Here is a 17,725-nt window from a genome sequence, read left to right as displayed (position 1 = left end):
ATAACAACAAAAAAAACAACCCAATCAAAAAATGGGCAGAAGACCTAAATAGACATTTCCCCAAAGAAGACATACAGATGGCCAACAGGCACAAGAAAAGATGCTTATCATCGCTAATTACTAGAAAAATGCAAATCAAAACTACAATGAGGTAACACCTCACACCAGTCAGAATGGCCATCATCAAAAAGTCTACAAATAACAAATGCTGGAGAGGGTGCGGAGAAAAGGGAACCCTCCTACACTATTGGTGGGAATGTAAATTGGTGCAGCCACTATGGAAAACAGTATGGCGGTTCCTCAAAAAAATAAAAACAGAGTTGCCATATGATCCTGCAATCCCACTCCTGGGCATATATCCGGAGAAAACTAATATAATTTGAAAAGATACATGCACCCCGATGTTCATAGCAGCACTATTTACAATAGCCAAGACATGGAAACAACTTAAATATCTATCAACAGATAAATGGATAAGGAAGATTGGTACGTATATACAATGGAGTATTACTCAGCCATAAAAAGAACGAAATAATGCCATTTGCAGCAACATGGATGGACCTAGAGATTATTATACTAAGCAAAGTAAGTCAGAAAGAGAAAGACAGATATCATACGATATCACTTGTATGTGGAATCTAAAATATGACACAAATGAACATATCTACGAAATAGAAACAGACTCACAGACATAGAGAACAGACTTGTGGTTGCCAAGGGAGAGGGGGTGGGGTAGGGAAGGATTGGGAGTTTGGGATTAGCAGATGCAAACTACTATATATAGAATGGATAAACAACAAGGTCCTACTGTATAGCACAGGGAACTAAATATATTTAATATCCTGTGATAAACCATACTGGAAATAAATATGAAAAAGAATATATGCATGTATAACTGAAACACTGCTGTATAGCAGAATTTAACACAACATCGTAAATCAACTATACATCAATAAAATTTTTAAAAAATTAGGGGAACTTCCCTGGTGGTCCAGTGGTTAAGAATCCACCTTCCAAGGCAGGGGATGCAGGTTCAATCCCTCATTGGGGAACTGAGATCCACATGCCGCGGGGCAACTAAGCCCGCGCGCTGCAACTACCAAGCCCGTGTGTTGCAACTACTGAGCCCGCGCGCCTCAACTAGAGAGCCCGTGTACCGCAAACTACAGAGCCCATGCGCCGCAAAGAAGAGCCCGCACGCTACAACTAAGACCCAATGCAGCCAAAAATAAATTTAAAAGAAAAAAAAAATTAGGGACTTCCCTGGCAGTCCAGTGGTTAAGTCTCCATGCTTCCAATGCAGGGGTCACAGGTTTGACCCCTGGTCGGGGAACTAAGATCCCACATGCCATGCGGCAGAGCCAAAAAATTAAAAATTAGAAAAAACATTAATACACAGATGAAATGTACACAGCACAAGATCAAGAGGTGTTCTAACAGTTTATGAATATAGCCAAATGGTAACTAACCAGAATATTCGGTGGATGGCGTCTTCTGTTTAAGTGCCCAACGGAGGATGCCTTGGGTTCCTCTCTTGTCGTGATAAGTACTTCTGAATTAATTACTTGTTGGCTCCCGCTGACCTTGCCAAGCTGCCAGGCCACCCCTTCACTTCACGCAGCCCTTGCTCTGGCTGAACGCACCCCCCTGCTGCTCCGCGCTCACCCGCGAACCTGTGCCCACGCGGTCCCTCCAGCCGAATGCCTCTCTCCACCGCTCTTTATCCAGCTCCACCAACCACGCGGGGCCCAGTTCAAAGGCCACTTCCCCCAGGGGGCCATTCTCATCGCCTTCACTGGAATTAGTGTTTCCCGCCCCAGGACACCCTGCAGACCCTTCCTGCCATCCTTGCCGGCACTCAGAACTTCCCAACTTGCATTTCAGTTCTTTATGTATGTTCCTTCCATAAACGTGTGAGGCGAGGGACTCTCGTAGTCACCCGTTTCCCTCTCAGCCCACTGATTCTAGATTTAAAGGGGAGCATTTGCAGCGAACCCTACAGTCCATTTGCCTGACCCCATTATCTCCAGCCCTTCAGCACATGAGATGCAAACAATGACTCCTTGCTGTGTGAGTGACTGATGGACAAGTCCTCAAGGCTGGGTCCTTGGAACCTGACTCGTCGCTTCCCTGGAAATGTTATGGGTTGAAACTGTGCCCCTGAAAAGATACATTGAAGTCCTAACCCGGGTACCTGTAAACATGACCTTATTTGGTCAAAGTAGGGTCTTTGCAGTTAAGATGAGGTCATTCGGGTCAGCCTTAATCCAATGACAGGTACTCTTATGAGATGGAAAGTTGGACACAGACACACAGGCAGGGAACGCCTTGTGAAGACACAAGGACGGACAGACAGACAGAGGGAAGGCAGCCATGTGCAGACGAAGGCAGAGATCGGAGGTAATGCTGCAACAAGCCAAGAAGTGCCTGGGGCTCCCAGAAACTGGAAGCCGCAAGGAACCCTCCCCTAGGATCTTCAGAGAGAGCATGGCTCTGCCAACACCTTGATTTCAGGCTTCTGGCCTCACTGCGCCACCCAGCTTGGGGCACTTTGATACCGCAGGAAACTAATACAAGAGACGACCATCCTAAACACTAGGGAAAAACGAAGAATAAGAAATTTACACCCGTAAGGAGGTTTACTTATATATACTTGGGGAACAGAGCATAGTAAAGTGCTGAGCAAGAAGACAAGAGAGTCATTTACGGCTAAAAATCCTAAACACTACTAGGGAAAAACGAATAAGAAATTTACACCCGTAAGGAGGTTTACTTATATATACTTGGGGAACAGAGCATAGTAAAGTGCTGAGCAAGAAGACAAGAGAGTCATTTACGGCTAAAAAAAGGAAAAAATGAAGTATGGCCCCCTCTCCTTTAAAAGAACCTCTTTTCAGAAATGCACCAAATCAATGTGGAAACCACCACTGAGAGCAGATGAAAAGGCAGCCTTGGGAAGAGCCAAAGGAGGGACGGCAGTTCCCTCCACACCCCGCGTCTGAGCCATGGAGCCGCAGCGGATCCTGGCATGTCCTCTCCCAGCCTCACCCTCCCCAGTGAAATAAATGGGAAAGAACTGATTCACTCTGTTACAAAGCGGAAACTACCACACCATTGTAAAGCAATTATACTCCAATAAAATTGTTAAAAAAAAAAAAAAAGAAAGAAAGTGACAGCTCCTGGGCGGTGCTGCTGGGATTACTGCAAGGTCAGGTGGGCGTGGACCTGGCACACAGCAGGTTCTCTGAACAGTCAACTGGGTTTGAAAAGAGTGCATCAGGCAGAAAGAGCTTCACCCTGAAGCTGCCCCTGATTCGGCTCCGCACGTGCCTCCTTTCCAGCTCCTCCTTTCCAGCTCCTCCTCCTGGCGGGCTTGCCAGGCGCCCCCCCTCACACAGTAAGTGAGTAAGTATTTCTATCATCAGTGAAACAACAGCTACCACTTCCCAAACACCAGGACGTGTCAGGCCCCGGGCTGGGCGGTGTGTGTAGATCCTTCTCTACTGGGTACATGGTTACGGCTCACCTGAGGCCGGCAGGCAGGTACTCTCCCCACTTACAGACGGGAATGTGGGGCTTGGAAAGCAAGAGGCAGAGCAGAGACTGCTGCCGTGGCAACCCGCACAGTCTCCCTCCCACACGGGGTGTCAACCGTCACTACATGCATCCCCCTTGTCAGGCGTCATCGACTCCACAGGGCAGTGGGTGGGTCCCCCAGCACCCAGCGAGGGCCAGGCACAATGAGGGGGCTCAGGTATCATCTGTAGAACAGACTAAGGAACCAGCTGGCCAATCCTCACATTACGGAAGCCAGGGCTGACGCCTTCCCCACCCTAGGAAATACTAAGCCTTATCTATTTATCAGGTAAATAGATAAATACCTGATGTCAGATTGTTTTCCTGTGGCTTCCTCCTAAAATAGAAAAGAAAACAAAAAGTGGAATTAGCGGTATTATGTGATGAACTTGACACGTTACCTCTCTACTGGTTCATGTGAACTGACGCCTCAGAATTTTGAGCCACAGGGTCAGCTACTTTCAAAACTGAGCATCATAAAAACCTAATCAGGAAAAGCAGAGAGTGATGTGCCGGTCCTCATGCTGAACACCGTGGGTCCCACTCCTGGGGCAAGTGGGCAGGATCTTCACAAGCTTGAGAACAGGTTTCCGCCGGGACATCCCTGGGCATCCGGGCCACCGAGAGTGTAGTTTCTCATCCATCCACTGGGCACCGACAGCCACTCCGTGCCAGGCGGGTGACGGGAGACGGAAAGCCACCCGGGACCAGGTGCTCCTGGACAGTCCTGATCCAGGGAAGGCAAGAGACACGTTCAACCAGCGGCAGCCCCGGCGGCAAAGTGCTTTAACAACCTAACAAAATCCAATCTCAGTCCTAGGGAGGAAGTAACCATCAGTCCAGTCCAGCAGCAAATCATGCCCGCTCCACCCCCAGAAAATTCTGGATCCGTCTGTGTCTCTCCCCAGCATCCCCACAATCCAGGCCACAGCTGGCTTCCTTGGTCCCATTCTCACCCCATTGCAACACATTCCCCACCCAGCAGCAGACCAATCTTTTCAGACACAAAGCAAATCTTGTCACGCCTCTCATAAGCCTGGGGCGGCTTCCCACTGCACTGAGAATAAACCTAGCAGTCCACCCATGGCCTGCAAGGCTGGCCCAGCGTGACCCGGGACCCCCGTGCCTCTCAGGCCTTGTGCCCTTCCCACCTGTCTTCCCTCTCCAGGCCCCAGCCTCTTTCAGCTCCTCGCACCCGCCAAGCGGCATCCGGTCTTAAGGCTTTGCTCTTCCCCCATATCTGGCCCTTTCTCAAAGGTCAGCTCCTCCGAGGGGCCTTCCCAATCTCAGTCCCCCCCCTTTACACAGCTGTCACTTTACTTCTCCGTGGTGCTCACGTTGTACACAGTTGTTTAGTCGGTGCCAACTCAAAGCATGGTCCGTGGACCAGCAGCAACCGCATCACAACCTGGAGCTCGTTAGAAATACGAATCTTCCAGCTCCCCGGATGCACACACAAGTGTACACATTCATAGTCTTTGGGAGCTGGGCCCAGGAATGTGTGTCTTAACAAGCTCTCAGGCGATTCTTATGCAAGCGCAAGTTTGAAAAGACCTGGTCTGTGAGACTTCCCTGGTGGTCCAGTGGCTAAGACTCCATGCTCCCAATGCAGGGGGCCCGGGTTCGATCCCTGGTCAGGGAACTAGATCCCGCGTGCCTGCCGCAACTAACAAGTCCGTATGCTGCAACAAAGATCCCGTGTGCTGCACGCAACGAAGACCTGGCGCAGCCAAAAATAAATAAATATTTAATTTAATTTTTTTAAAAAGGGACTTCCCTGGTGGCGCAGTGGTTAAGAATCCGCCTGCCAATGTAGGGGACACGGGTTCGAGCCCTGGTCCAGGAAGATCCCACACGCCACGGAACAACTAAGCCCGTGAGCCCCAACTACTGAGCCTGCGCTCTAGAGCCCGCGAGCCACAACTATGGAGCCCATGCACCACAGCTACTGAAGCCTGCATGCCTAGGGCCTGTGCTCCGCAACAAGAGAAGCCACCGTGATGAGAAGCCCGCGCACCTCAACGAAGAGTAGCCCCCGCTCACCGCAACTAGAGAAAGCCTGCGCGCAGCAACAAAGACCCAACACAGCCAAAAATAAATAAATTAATTAATTAAAAAAAAAAAGACCTGGTCTAGTTCATGTATTTGGTTCCTTGGTGACTATCTGTCTGACACAGATATGTCACATTGTGAGCAGCAGTGCTGTTCTGCTTTATCTCCTGCTGAATTCCCAGCACCCAGAACAGTGTCTAGCAATAGCAGGCTCTCAACCAATATGTGATGAATTAACAAAAATAAAGACGTGAATTCCCTCCACACACACAATCAAACAAGCACTGTTTGTGCCAAGCAGTGAAGTAGGCACAGCCCAGCCCTACAGGGGCTGTAAGTCCCAAGGGGGAGACCCAGGAAACAATCACCCATAAACACTTCCACAGCTTTACCCTGGTGAGAAATAGGAGGCCGGGAATTTAGCTGATTTCCGCTGAGCGAGGGAACATCTTGGGAAATCTCTGTGCCTACAACCCCAGGAGGACAGAACTCTGCCAAGGGGCCTTTTACCTCCTGGAGTTATGACTACTCCCAGACAAAAGTTAGAACAACCTCTGAGGAGAAACAGTGGGGGGCGGGGGACTCACCCTCATGGGAGTCACTTCACTCTTCCGGGTCCAGCCGTCGGAAAATGGGAGCAGTCTCCGCCCTCATCCCCCTACCCCAGACACTTTGATCACTATCAGTTTCAATAAAGTCCCAGCTAGGCCAGAATCCTAGGACACTTGCATTCTTTTCCAGCTAGTTAAGTCTTTTTTGAAAAGGCAAAAAGCCATCTTTAAATAAAGTAACAATATAAATGACGACTTCACATCAGTGCCGCGCAGCATTCGGTCGCAGCTGTGTTGCCCTGTCCGTCTCCTCACCCCCATGCTCCACGTACCTGTTTACCAGTGCCTGTAACTCCCTGAGTGCAGGGCGGGGACAATCTTTTTGTACTGCCACAACCCAGCACCCAAATGTGCTCATTAAATATTTCCTGAACAAAGAACCGCTTTGCAAACAAACCTCCAAACGGCTTACAACGACCAGATACTTTTAGGTCTAGAATGAATCCCCTGTAATGCCACAGCTACTCTAGGGGTGTATGACTACCACCACCCCACCCCCTCTAATGATGGGAGAACAGTCGCCCAGAGACAGGTGAGCAGGGCGGGGAACACTTATCTCCTGTCTCCTGTCCATAGCTCTAGCCACAGGTACACCGCGCCCTGCAAGATGCCAGTAGGAACAATACAGATTGCAAATGAATGAAAAAGCCTAGGAACAATGAAATTCTGGGATAACCAATAATAAGAAGAATGCAATTACAAGGATCGAGCGGCACAAGTTAAGTTATAGGAACTCGGAGGAGGAAGAGGGGCACAGTGGTCAGCGCAGGCTTCCCGGGGAACGCGAGTCCAGCGAGCAGCATCGAAACCGCACCTTCGCGGCCCCGTAGACTAGGGCCCACAATCGTTCGCGCATGCGCACTCGCCCACCCAGAACGGCACACCCTCGGTCCCCGGAGGCGGCGGCCTCGGCGGCGGGGCCTCACCTGTGGGCGCACAGCGCGGAGGAGCGCCCAGAAGCGCGGAGTACGGCGGCCCCGCGCCGCGGCTCGGGCGCTCAGAGGAGGACGCGGACCGCTACCCGGCGCGTACGGGCTCTACTTCCGGGGCTCCCTGGCAACCGAAGACGCGGCCTTGCCAGCGCCGCGACTGCTTCCGGGGTCAGACTTTCCCTGCCTGTGTCTACACCCCTATCCCGGTGCCCCGCTACGCCTGGCGCTGAGATCCTACGAGGAGTCAGCCGTCCACCCCCGGGAGCCTTGCAACCTTCAGGGCCCAGAAATGAGGTTGCGAGGGGTCTGGATCGAGCCTGATAGTGGGAGGTAGAGCGGTATGATGCCTGGGGCCCTGGGTCCAGTCGGCTCTTTATCCCCTCTGCTGCTTAGCTTCAGTATCTGTAAAACTAGGACTGTTCATAGCACCTCCCTCGTAGGGTTTGTTGTAAGGATAACAAGTTGTGCTCAGCAACCAGTAATCAGTAAATGGCCTACTCAAAGGTAACCTCATTGGTGAAGTGTTCCCTGAGCGTGGGACAGGTTTAGTTCCTCAAACTAGATTTTTAAAATGCCTTCTGTTAGGAAGAGGCAGCCTAGCCTAGTGAGAAATTTAAAACTGAAGCCAGGGGAATTCCCTGGCGGTCCAGTGGTTAGGACTCCGCGGTTTCACTGCCGAGGGCGCGGGTTCAGTCACTGGTTGGGGAATTAAGATGCCACAAGCCGCGTGCGCGTGGCCGAAAAAACCAGAAAAACAAGCCAGGCCTAGATTGAATCCTCGCTTCAAAATCTACTAGCTTTGTGGCTTTTGGCAGGTCACTGTCACTTCTCTTGCCTCAGTTTCTTATCTGTAAATGGAACAACAGCACCTATATTGAAGGGTTGTTGGGAAGATTATTTAAAAAAAAAAAGGCACAAATACTAATTGCTCAAATACTTGTTGAATTCATACAAAATAAAAGAGCATGTACCCCAGACATCTGTCAGCCATGAAAGTGTACTTGAAGGCAGCATAAAAGAAGAGAAACAGAATTTACATCCCTGCTCTGTTACATTCTAGGTGTCTGGGCACGGGAAAATCCCAGCCTTTTTAAATTTTTAAAATAAATTTATGTATTTATTTATTTATGACTGCATTTGGTCTTTGTTACTGTGCGTGGGCCTTCTCCAGTTGCAGCGAGCGGGAGCCCTCTTCACTGCAGTGCGCGGGCTTATCACTGCGGTGGCTTCCCCTGTTGTTGCGGAGCATGGGCTCCAGGCGCGTGGGCCTCAGTAGTTGTGGCATGTGGGCTCAGTAGTTGTGGCGCACAGGCCCAGCTACTCTGCGGCATGTGGGATCCTCCGGACTGGGGCTTGAACCTGTGTCCCATGCATTGGCAGGCGGATTCCTAACCACTGTGCCACCAGGGAAGCCTCCAGCCTCTTAATTACAGTTTTTTCATGGAGAAATGGGAATAATGATCTCCATCTCTCAAGGGTGGAAAAGTGTTTAAATTCCTAGGTGAATGGCACCTAGGAAGATGTTTAACGTGTCTTACCATGTCCTGCCCCTGTGCAGAGTACATGCCACTCCAAACAGCATCACCAGCAGCCAAAATACCAGAAGGCTTAGGTGCAGGCAGTAGGAGGAGACCAACAGCACAAGAGCAAATAGTAGGAAAAGTTCTAGCCAATGTGAAGAATTAACTGGGAGCTAGGTAGTCCCAGGAGAAAGACAGGAAACTAAGAATCTCAATGCTAATCTAATCATGTAAATCTAGTTAAAAAGTCTTTAAGGACTTTCCATTGCCATCAAGATAACATCCAGACTCCTTAATATGTTGTTAGTTTTAATGTAGTTAAAATCTGTTAAGCTTTTTCCTGTATAGTATCTCGGTTTCCTGTTGGGCCTAGAAAGATCCATCTTCACAAGTTGTAAAAACATAACTTATAAGAGGCCAAAAATACAATCAACTAAGTTAAATGATAAAATGATAATGTGTCCATCATCTGACAAAGCATTAGTTAATATCCACAATATACAAAGAGTTTGCACAAATCAATAAGAAAAAAATACAAAAATTGGCAGAAGAGACGGAACCACAAATTCCAGAGCAGAAGGATAAAGAAAGATGGTAAGTCAAAATATGAAAATATGCCCGTCACTAAAAATTAAGGATATTAAAATGTTTAATGAGGTATTTTTTACTGACAAAATTGGCAAAAATTTAGGATATAGTTACGACTAATGTTAGAAAGGATATGGGAAAAAAGCACTCACATCCACTACTAATAGAAGTGAATATTAGCATAGCTTTTAGAAGGCTTGCAATTTGTCAATATTCATCAGACTTTTAATACATGTTTAATTATATACTCTTTAACCTATAAATTCCAGTTTTAGAAGTTTATTCTATAGAAATTCTCTCACAGGTAAACAAAGATGTGTACAATAGCATTTAAAGCAGTATTATTTCTAATAATTAAAAATTGGAAAAAATATAAATGTTTTTTAGCAGAAGTCTTATTGGCTAAATTAAAGTTCATCAATTTAATGAAATAGTATTTACCTATTAAAAGGATAAAGTGGATCTACGTGTGCTGACCTGGAAACATATACATAATATATTAAATGAAAAGTGCAAATTATACAACTTTGTATAGTATGATTTTAAAAATCATTAATATGTATATGCATTAAATATAATTTAAGAGGCATAAAAAAAGCCTGAAAAAAGATATGCAGTTACTGTTAAGAGTCATTCTCTTCAGGGGTTGGAATAGAAAGTACTTTCTCTTCTTATAGCCTATATTTTTTATTGCCTGAATTTTTTAGTAGCACAAAAGTATTATTTTTTTAATTTTTTAAAGCGTCCATAAAATAAAGTTAAAAAACAAACTTTTGGGACTTCCATGGTGGTCAGTGGTTAAGAATCCGCCTTCCAATGCAGGGGATGCAGGTTCAATCCCTGGTTGGGGAACTAAGATCCTACATGCTGAGGGGAAACTAAGCCTGTGCACCACAACTAGTGAGCCCACATGCTCTGGAGCCCATGCACCACAACTAGAGAGAAGCCTGTGTCACAATGCAGAGCCCACCTGCCGCAACTAAAATAAAAATAAATAATAAATTAATAAATAAAAATAAAAATTTTAAAAAATTAAAAAAATAAAATAAAAAACAAACTTTTTTCCACTTTGAAACAGTGGACTGAACATCTTTTCACATCCCAAAATCTCACTGAAAAGGCAGAAGAAGAAATAGAAAAATACAATAGAAGATTAACTATCCAGGAATCTGAATACCAAAAACATCCAAATAAAGGAATTTCTCTAAAAGGTTTTGTTTTAAGATCATCTGTTTCTGGGAATTCCCTGGTGGTCCAATGGTTAGGACTCTGCGCTTTCACTGCTGGGGCCGGGTTTCCATCCCTGGTTGGGGAGCTAAGATCCCGCAAGCCCTGAGGCATGGCCAAAAAATAATCATCTGTTCCTAAATCATGCCTTTGTGGCTATTGAGGATCCGTTTGCCATGCTGCGTTATCACTGGTGTTCTTAGCTCCACCAGGCAGGCAAGAGGGGTTGCTCATATGGGGCAGTCCCATCTTCCTCACATGGGGAGAAGGACTCAGGCACAAGGGGAGATGTCACCTGGGGGTATCACAGCACAAGTTATGGCAGATCCCAGTTTATACGTTTTGAAGGATAACAATTGTATAAAGTACTGAACTGCAATTGTGCAAATATATGTTGGTTGTTAAATTCTTTTCAAAGACATGTCTCCCTTTTGGTGTTAAGTTAGTTGAACTACAGAAATAGTCTTAATCCACTTTCTAGATTTGGTTTTCTGCATAAGTGATCATCTGCTAGAAATCCGTGACACAGTTGGAAGACTAGGAGAAATACTCCCAATAGACAAAACAGTGAGGAATTCCTGGAGGATGAGATAAGAACAGATAAATGGGCAACCCCAATAAAAATGAGGACAAATGCTCCCCACCATGCAAAAGAGAGAAGTTCCCCCCAAAATCAGTTTTCTGAACAAAACTCTGAAATTACCCGGAGATAAGAAGCAGTGACATGGACAGTTGGCCAGAAAATTAAGTAAGGTAATCACTGGTCAGTCCCCTTAGAGAGCAGACAGTCCTATGACATTTAGGATAAAGCCATGCGTCTTAGTCCGTTTGGGCTGCTAGAACAAAACCACCAGCGACTGGGTGCCTTCTAAACAACACATGTATTTCTCGCAGTTCTGGCGCCAGCAGATTCAGTGTCTGGTGAGGGCTTGCTTCCTGATTCATGGATAATCATCTTGCTGAGTCCCCACGTGGCAGAAGGAGTGAGGGAGCTCTCGGGGCGGCTCCTACAGGCACTAATCCCATTCATGAGGGCTCCACCCTCATGACCTAATCACCTCCCTAAGGCCCACCTCCTAATACCATCACATTGGGGATTAGGATTTCAGCACAGGAATGAGAGGGTGGGGGTCGGGGGTGAGGGGAGACATAAACATTCAGTTCAGTCCGTGAACCTTGAGAATAGTTCATAAAAGAGAGAGTTCACACACTCAGCCAAAAACATCAAAGACCAAGAACATTCAAGAAAGGCACAAAATTCAGCAAAAGGAGAATTGAATGCCAAGGAAACAGTTAACACAGTTAACTGTGTTACTAGATCAAGAGTCAGCAAACCACTGGCCAAATCCAGCCCACTACCTGCTCCAGAAAGCTAAGAATGATTTTTACTTGTGACCGTTTGCAGCCGATTTGTTGTTAGGGAACACACTAACTTTGGACCCCAATTAAGTAAAATTATCTCCCCTCCTGCCCCCCAAAGAAATCCATTCTTCTCATCAGGAGACCTGTATTACAGAAAAAATTATACTCAGTTGTTATTATATTTTTATTTCATCAGTTAAAAAGTTGTGATTTTTTTAAAAAGCAATGAAAAGCTAGCAAGAATATCAAATAAAACATATTAAGCAAGAAAAATAAATAAATAAAAATTAAAAAGTTGTGAAAATGTGTGGAACTTTGAAGTGGCAGAGCCTGGATTTGAACCTAGGAAACCTGATCGTTCACACTACTGCCTCCCTGAAGAACAAAGAGCCGCCTTCTGGAGAGACGGCTGCACTTTCAAGGTGATGCTCTGAGCTCTGCTTGCGGGCGTTCCAGAAACCTCCGCACAGCCCCTTCCTGGCCCGCGGAGCTCTTTGCGCGCATCGTCATTTACGTTTAGCGCCATCTAGTGGAGGCAACGCTAATCTGGAGTCCGAGTGGCCGGGTTCACACCCCACTGCTGCCACTGGTCCCTCCTTGGTTCCCGCCAAAGTCCTTAAACCCAGAATGTGAATGAGAACGGGAGGATCACAGGTGGTGTGTTTACCGAGGGCTTATAGTAGGTGTTCAATAAACATTGTTTCCCGGGTGAGACGTTCCTTCGATGGCTGGTTTCTGAGGCTGGTTCCTTGGGGCCACGGTCTGCTGGGGGAGACTTGAAATACCAACTCGGGGATGGTCGAGGCCCCATCTTGGGGTGATCTGGCCCAGCCCCTTACCAGTCTCTGCTGTCTGTGGCCCTCTCCTCCCTTGACAGGTGGCCCCACTGCCCCTCAACCCCCAGCGAGGGGTGCTGTTGTCATGTGGCTCCCATACCCTTCTCCACCCCCAACACGGCACATAGTTCCCTAGCTCTTTCTGAACGAGGTTGATGGCAAGGTCTGTCCAGGTGTCTTTTTTTTTTTTTTAATATTTATTTTATTTATTTTTTGGCTATGTATTTTATTTATTTATTTATTTATTTATTTATTTATTTATTTTTGGCTGTGTTGGGTCTTTGTTTCTGTGCGAGGGCTTTCTCTAGTTGTGGCAAGCGGGGGCCACTCTTCATTGCGGTGCGCTCACAGGCCCAGTTGCTTCACGGCATGTGGGATCTTCCCAGACCAGGGCTTGAACCCATGTCCCCTGTATTGGCAGGCAGATTCTCAACCACTGCACAACCAGGGAAGCCCCAGGTGTCTTTTTCACTAAGAACCACCAGCCTCCCATTGGCTGAGGGGCAGAACCAGCTAGATAATTTGTAGGACGCCATGCAAAATGAAAATGCGGGTACCCTTGTTCAAAAATTATTAGGAATTTCAACACAACTACAGCAGCATTAACCAAGTGACGGACTGATCTGAGCTCAGGGGCCCTGTATGGCTGCCCAGGTTGCAGGCCCATGAAGCCCGCCCCTATTTCGCGCAGGACACCACCCTAAGATCTTAGCCAGAAGTCCCCTCATTACACCCTCTCAAGGACCCTGCCTGGTGAGTAGTGTTATCTCGTGTTTTTTTTAACGTGGTAAAATACACACAACATAACATTTATTATATTAACCATTTTTAAGTGTACAGTTCAGTAGTGTGATAAAGTATATTCACATTGTTGCGTAACCAATCTTTAGAACTGAATCATGTTGCAAAACTGAAACTTTTCCCACTAAACACTAACTCCCCATTCCCCTCCCCCCAGCCCTGTTGACCACCATCTACTTTCTGTCTCTATGAATCTGACTACTTCTGGTGCCTCACATAAGTGAAAACATTCAGAATTTGTCCTTTTGTGACGGGCTTATTTCACTGAGCATAACGTCCTCAAGTTTCATCCCTGTTGTAGCTTGTGTCGGAATGCTTTTCCTCTTTAAGGCTGAATAATACCCCATTGTATGTATTTATCATTTTGTTCATTCATTCATCGGTCAATGGACACGTATTTGAGTTGTTCCCACCTTTTGGCCATTGTGAATAACTCTGAATACGGGTGTTCAAATATCTGTTCAAGAGTCTGCTTTCAATTTTTTTGGAGATATTCTCAGAAGTGGGCTTGCTGGATCCTATGATAATTCTATGTTTCGTTTTTTGAGGGGTGTCTACACCATTTCAAGTTTTGAGGCACTTTATTTAAAAAAAGCTGGTACTCAAGTACATAAATGAATAAGAACTTAAAATTCATCATATGGGAATTCCCTGGTGGTCCAGTGGTTAGGACTCCGTGCTTACATTGACGAGGACCTGGGTTCGATCCCTGGTCGGGGAACTAAGATCCCACAAGCTGCGTGGCTCGGCCAAAAAAAAAAAGTAAAATTCATCATACATTTATTTCATTTTTCAGTTTGACCTTCTAGTAAATCTTTAGCATCACTGATTTTGGGCTGCTATATAAGGAGATCCCCCCTTGTCGTGTGATTTAAAAGCATAGCTCGTTGGGGCTTCCCTGGTGGTGCAGTGGTTGAGAATCCGCCTGCCGAGGCAGGGGACACAGGTTCGTGCCCCGGTCCGGGAAGATCCCACGTGCCGCGGAGCGGCTGGGCCCGTGAGCCGTGGCCGCTGAGCCTGCGCGTCCGGAGCCTGTGCTCCGCAACGGGAGAGGCCGCAACAGTGAGAGGCCCGCGTACCGCAAAAAAAAAAAAAATTAAAAAAAATAAAAAATAAAAAAAAAATAAAATAAAAAATAAAAGCATAGCTCGTTAATAAACATTTCTTATTTTTCCTTTATTGGCAGTAGGGCTTACACTAATTACCATGCTAATGCTGCTTCCCATTTTGTCACCTCTCTAATAGCCACCACAGAAGGCACGTTTTGGTAGACTTTGAAAAACTTGTTTTACTTGAGGCTCCATGTGTTTCCTGGCTTGCAAAGCATAGGACAGCCTGCAAATCCTGCAGCAGCAACGGTCGGTCCAACTGCTACCACTGTACTGGCCGTGGCTCCCCTGGCTCCACCCGGAGCGAGGTTCATCCCAGCCCAGAAGCCTCGACATCCTGGCTACAGCATTTTATACCCTCTCCAACAGGGCACAAGGGTTCCAATCCCTCCACGTCCTCACCAATACTTTTTTCCCGTTGTTAGGTCTGTTTATTTATTTAAACAGCAGGGATCCTAATGGGTGTGATATCCCCACTCTTTAATATGGTATCTGAAGAAAAAAATGGAATCTGAGGCTTGACGGCACTAATTAACTTGCCCAAGGCCATGACGCCCATTAATATTATCAATCCAGCTGTGACCGGCACTGAATGACCTGCCTGACTCATGCTACCTCCAAGGGCGGCTTGCCATCGTCAAGGTGCCAGCCAGGACCATTCAAAGATTTTGATGGAGCCCCAGCCCCATTCCCTGAGGCCAGGACGAACCTGCAATGGCGCCCAGCATTACTACAGAACCAGCACCAACCCACCACCCTGCTTAGGCTCAAGCCAGCCGGCTGGCCCTGCCCTGCAGGTACACAGACCTCTGCTCCCCCCACCTTACTGGGGTCCCTAGTACCCTCACCCCGGCCCTTGCTGCGTGAGGCCAGAAGGCCAGAACCAAGATCCAGACCGAGTATCCGCTAAGGACTGAGAAAGGGACTGGACACTGGAGCCCAGCTCTGGTTTAGTCACACCCATTTCTGGCCCCAGAGTGAGGGTGGGGGGAGGGGGGCTGCCTGGCCTGGGGCCAAAGGAGTAGAGTCCCTGTGGGCTCAGAAATGGGTGAAAAGGGGGCTTCCCCGGTGGCGCAGTGGTTGAGAATCCGCCTGCCAATGCAGGGGACACAGATTTGAGCCTTGGTCCGGGAAGATCCCACATGCCACGGAGCAACTAAGCCTGTGCGCCACAACTGCTGAGCCTGTGCTCTAGAGCCCACGAGCCACAACTACTGAGCCCACGTGCCACAACTACTGAAACCCGTGCACCTAGAGCCCATGCTCCGCAAGAAGAGAAGCCACCGCAGTGAGAAGCCCACGCACCACAACAAAGAGTAGGCCCTGCTCGCTGCAATCAGAGAAAGCCCGCGTGCAGCAACAAAGACCCAACACAGCCAAAAATAAAAATAAATTAATTTAAAAAAAAAAAAGAAAGAAATGGGTGAAAAGGGAATTCCCTGGCGGTCCAGTGGTTAGGACTCCATGCTCTCACTGCTGAGGGCCTGGGTTCAATCCCTGGTCGGGGGAACTAAGATCCCATAAATTGCACAGCATGGCCAAAAAAAAAAAAAAAAAAGGGTGAGAACAGACCCTCTTGGGAAAACCCCTCAGGAGTAGCATCGTTCTTGATACCGTGGTTGCCCAAGAGTGGGTTGTGAGCTCTGTTTAGAAGGCAGGACCAGCATTAGAAAACAAACATTGTCATTATCATTTGAAAGATAATTACGGGGCCCTTACCCCAAGCTTGGCTTCAATGGGACAAACACAGGTCCCTTGGGGGAGAGGGACCATTAGCACATAAGCGAATAAGTACTTATGTACTATTTGTGGACAAGAAATACACACAGGCCCTATGGGGCCAGTGATTTCTAACCTCTGCAACCTGTTCCGGCTTCCTCCATTTCACTCCTTTGTCTATAAATTTCTTCTGTCACTTCCTCTTTCTCTCCTCCCTTTTTATTTTTTGCCTCACCAGCATGGCTTGCGGGATCTTAGTTCCCCAACCAGGGATCGAACCCGTGCCCCCTGCAGTGGAAGTGCAGGGTCTTAACCACTGGACCACCAGGGAAGTCCCATCTCTCCTCCCTTTTTTTCAAAATCGGTGGTGAGTCTACTCCGGGCCAGGCCCCTTGCAGACTTGTCCTTCCCCTCATCCTCCGCCACACTGCTCCCCACTCAGGCAGAAAACACAACCCCAAGCACCTCGGTTTCCCATCTCGTGCCCGTGTCCCAGGCCTGGCCCTGAATGCCCTGTGGTCCTGTCCAGAAGCCCGGGCTGCGGGGCCAGGGCCCAGGCTCCCCATCCAGCCCCCAAGCCAGGGCTGGCACAGGGTAGCTGAAAGAGGGGTAAATCCTCAAGCAGGTGCCGGGGGACACATGGCCGCTTCAGGCTTCAGCTGTGTCCCAGCTGCACGCCCCAGGAGGCTCACGGACCCAGCAGAGGGAGGAGAGAATCCCCAGGGCTTTGAGGCTGAGAGGGAGTTCAGAGGTCAGAAGGCCTGTCACCACACAGAGGGAATGCACAGACAGCTTCTGGAAAGAGCCTTCCATGCCCAGAGCCGGTGGGCGGGTGAGGGCAGCTCCTCCAAGAACAGCCACCTGGGCCGGGGGGCGCTTCTGCAGGGCCCAGCTCTTAGTGCCCTCCCTTCTCGTCCTTTCTGTGCCCACGGGAGCTCTCCCTTGGTCTTCATGCTGGGCTCCCCCCACTGTCCCCCAGCCGGGGTCAGGTGTTCAGGCCTTCTGCCAGGTAGTGCTGAGTAGGTGTTCAGTCATGATAGGGGAAGGAGCCACCCCACCACAGGCTGTGGCTTTGGACGCCTAACCTGGGGTGTTGGGGTGGGTCCCTCCTCTTTCAAATGGAGTTACTAGGACATAACTGAGCCAGCTTAGGGCGATGGGCGCTTTGAGGATTAACGCAGGGGAGGACATAGAGGACAGTTCAGGCACAGGGGGAGGTTTCTTTCATTACTGTTGTTATTGTTATCCATCATTAATGAAAAAGAATCCTCAGCTGAGGATCACATGCTCTGTGTGTGTGTGTGTGTGTGTGTGTGTGTGTGTGTGTGTGTGTGTGTGTGTGTGTTCCCCCACAGCAGGACCCAGGTTTGGAGAGTTTGGATGAGGGTCTGG

General features: G+C 48.0%; 1 protein-coding gene and 1 pseudogene across 1 annotated transcript in view; both read right to left on the bottom strand.

Moving 5' to 3' along the window:
- TTLL1 (TTL family tubulin polyglutamylase complex subunit L1) overlaps nt 1-7,268 on the bottom strand; it is a 38,131-nt gene extending 30,863 nt beyond the window's left edge. The window contains exons 1-2 of the mRNA XM_055085336.1: nt 7,166-7,268; nt 3,882-3,913 (exon numbers count right to left, since the gene is read on the bottom strand). The gene's annotated coding sequence lies outside the window, so the exon portion shown is untranslated. The remainder of the gene's footprint in view (nt 1-3,881; nt 3,914-7,165) is intronic.
- A 7,022-nt stretch (nt 7,269-14,290) lies between these two features.
- LOC102987247 (mitochondrial import inner membrane translocase subunit TIM14-like) lies at nt 14,291-14,928 on the bottom strand (annotated as a pseudogene).
- Nucleotides 14,929-17,725: the final 2,797 nt, after the last annotated feature.

This window comes from Physeter macrocephalus, chromosome 6, assembly GCF_002837175.3.
Source record: "Physeter macrocephalus isolate SW-GA chromosome 6, ASM283717v5, whole genome shotgun sequence".
In the NCBI taxonomy this organism is placed as follows: domain Eukaryota; kingdom Metazoa; phylum Chordata; class Mammalia; order Artiodactyla; family Physeteridae; genus Physeter; species Physeter macrocephalus.
This window is presented reverse-complemented; position numbering and strand designations above follow the sequence as displayed.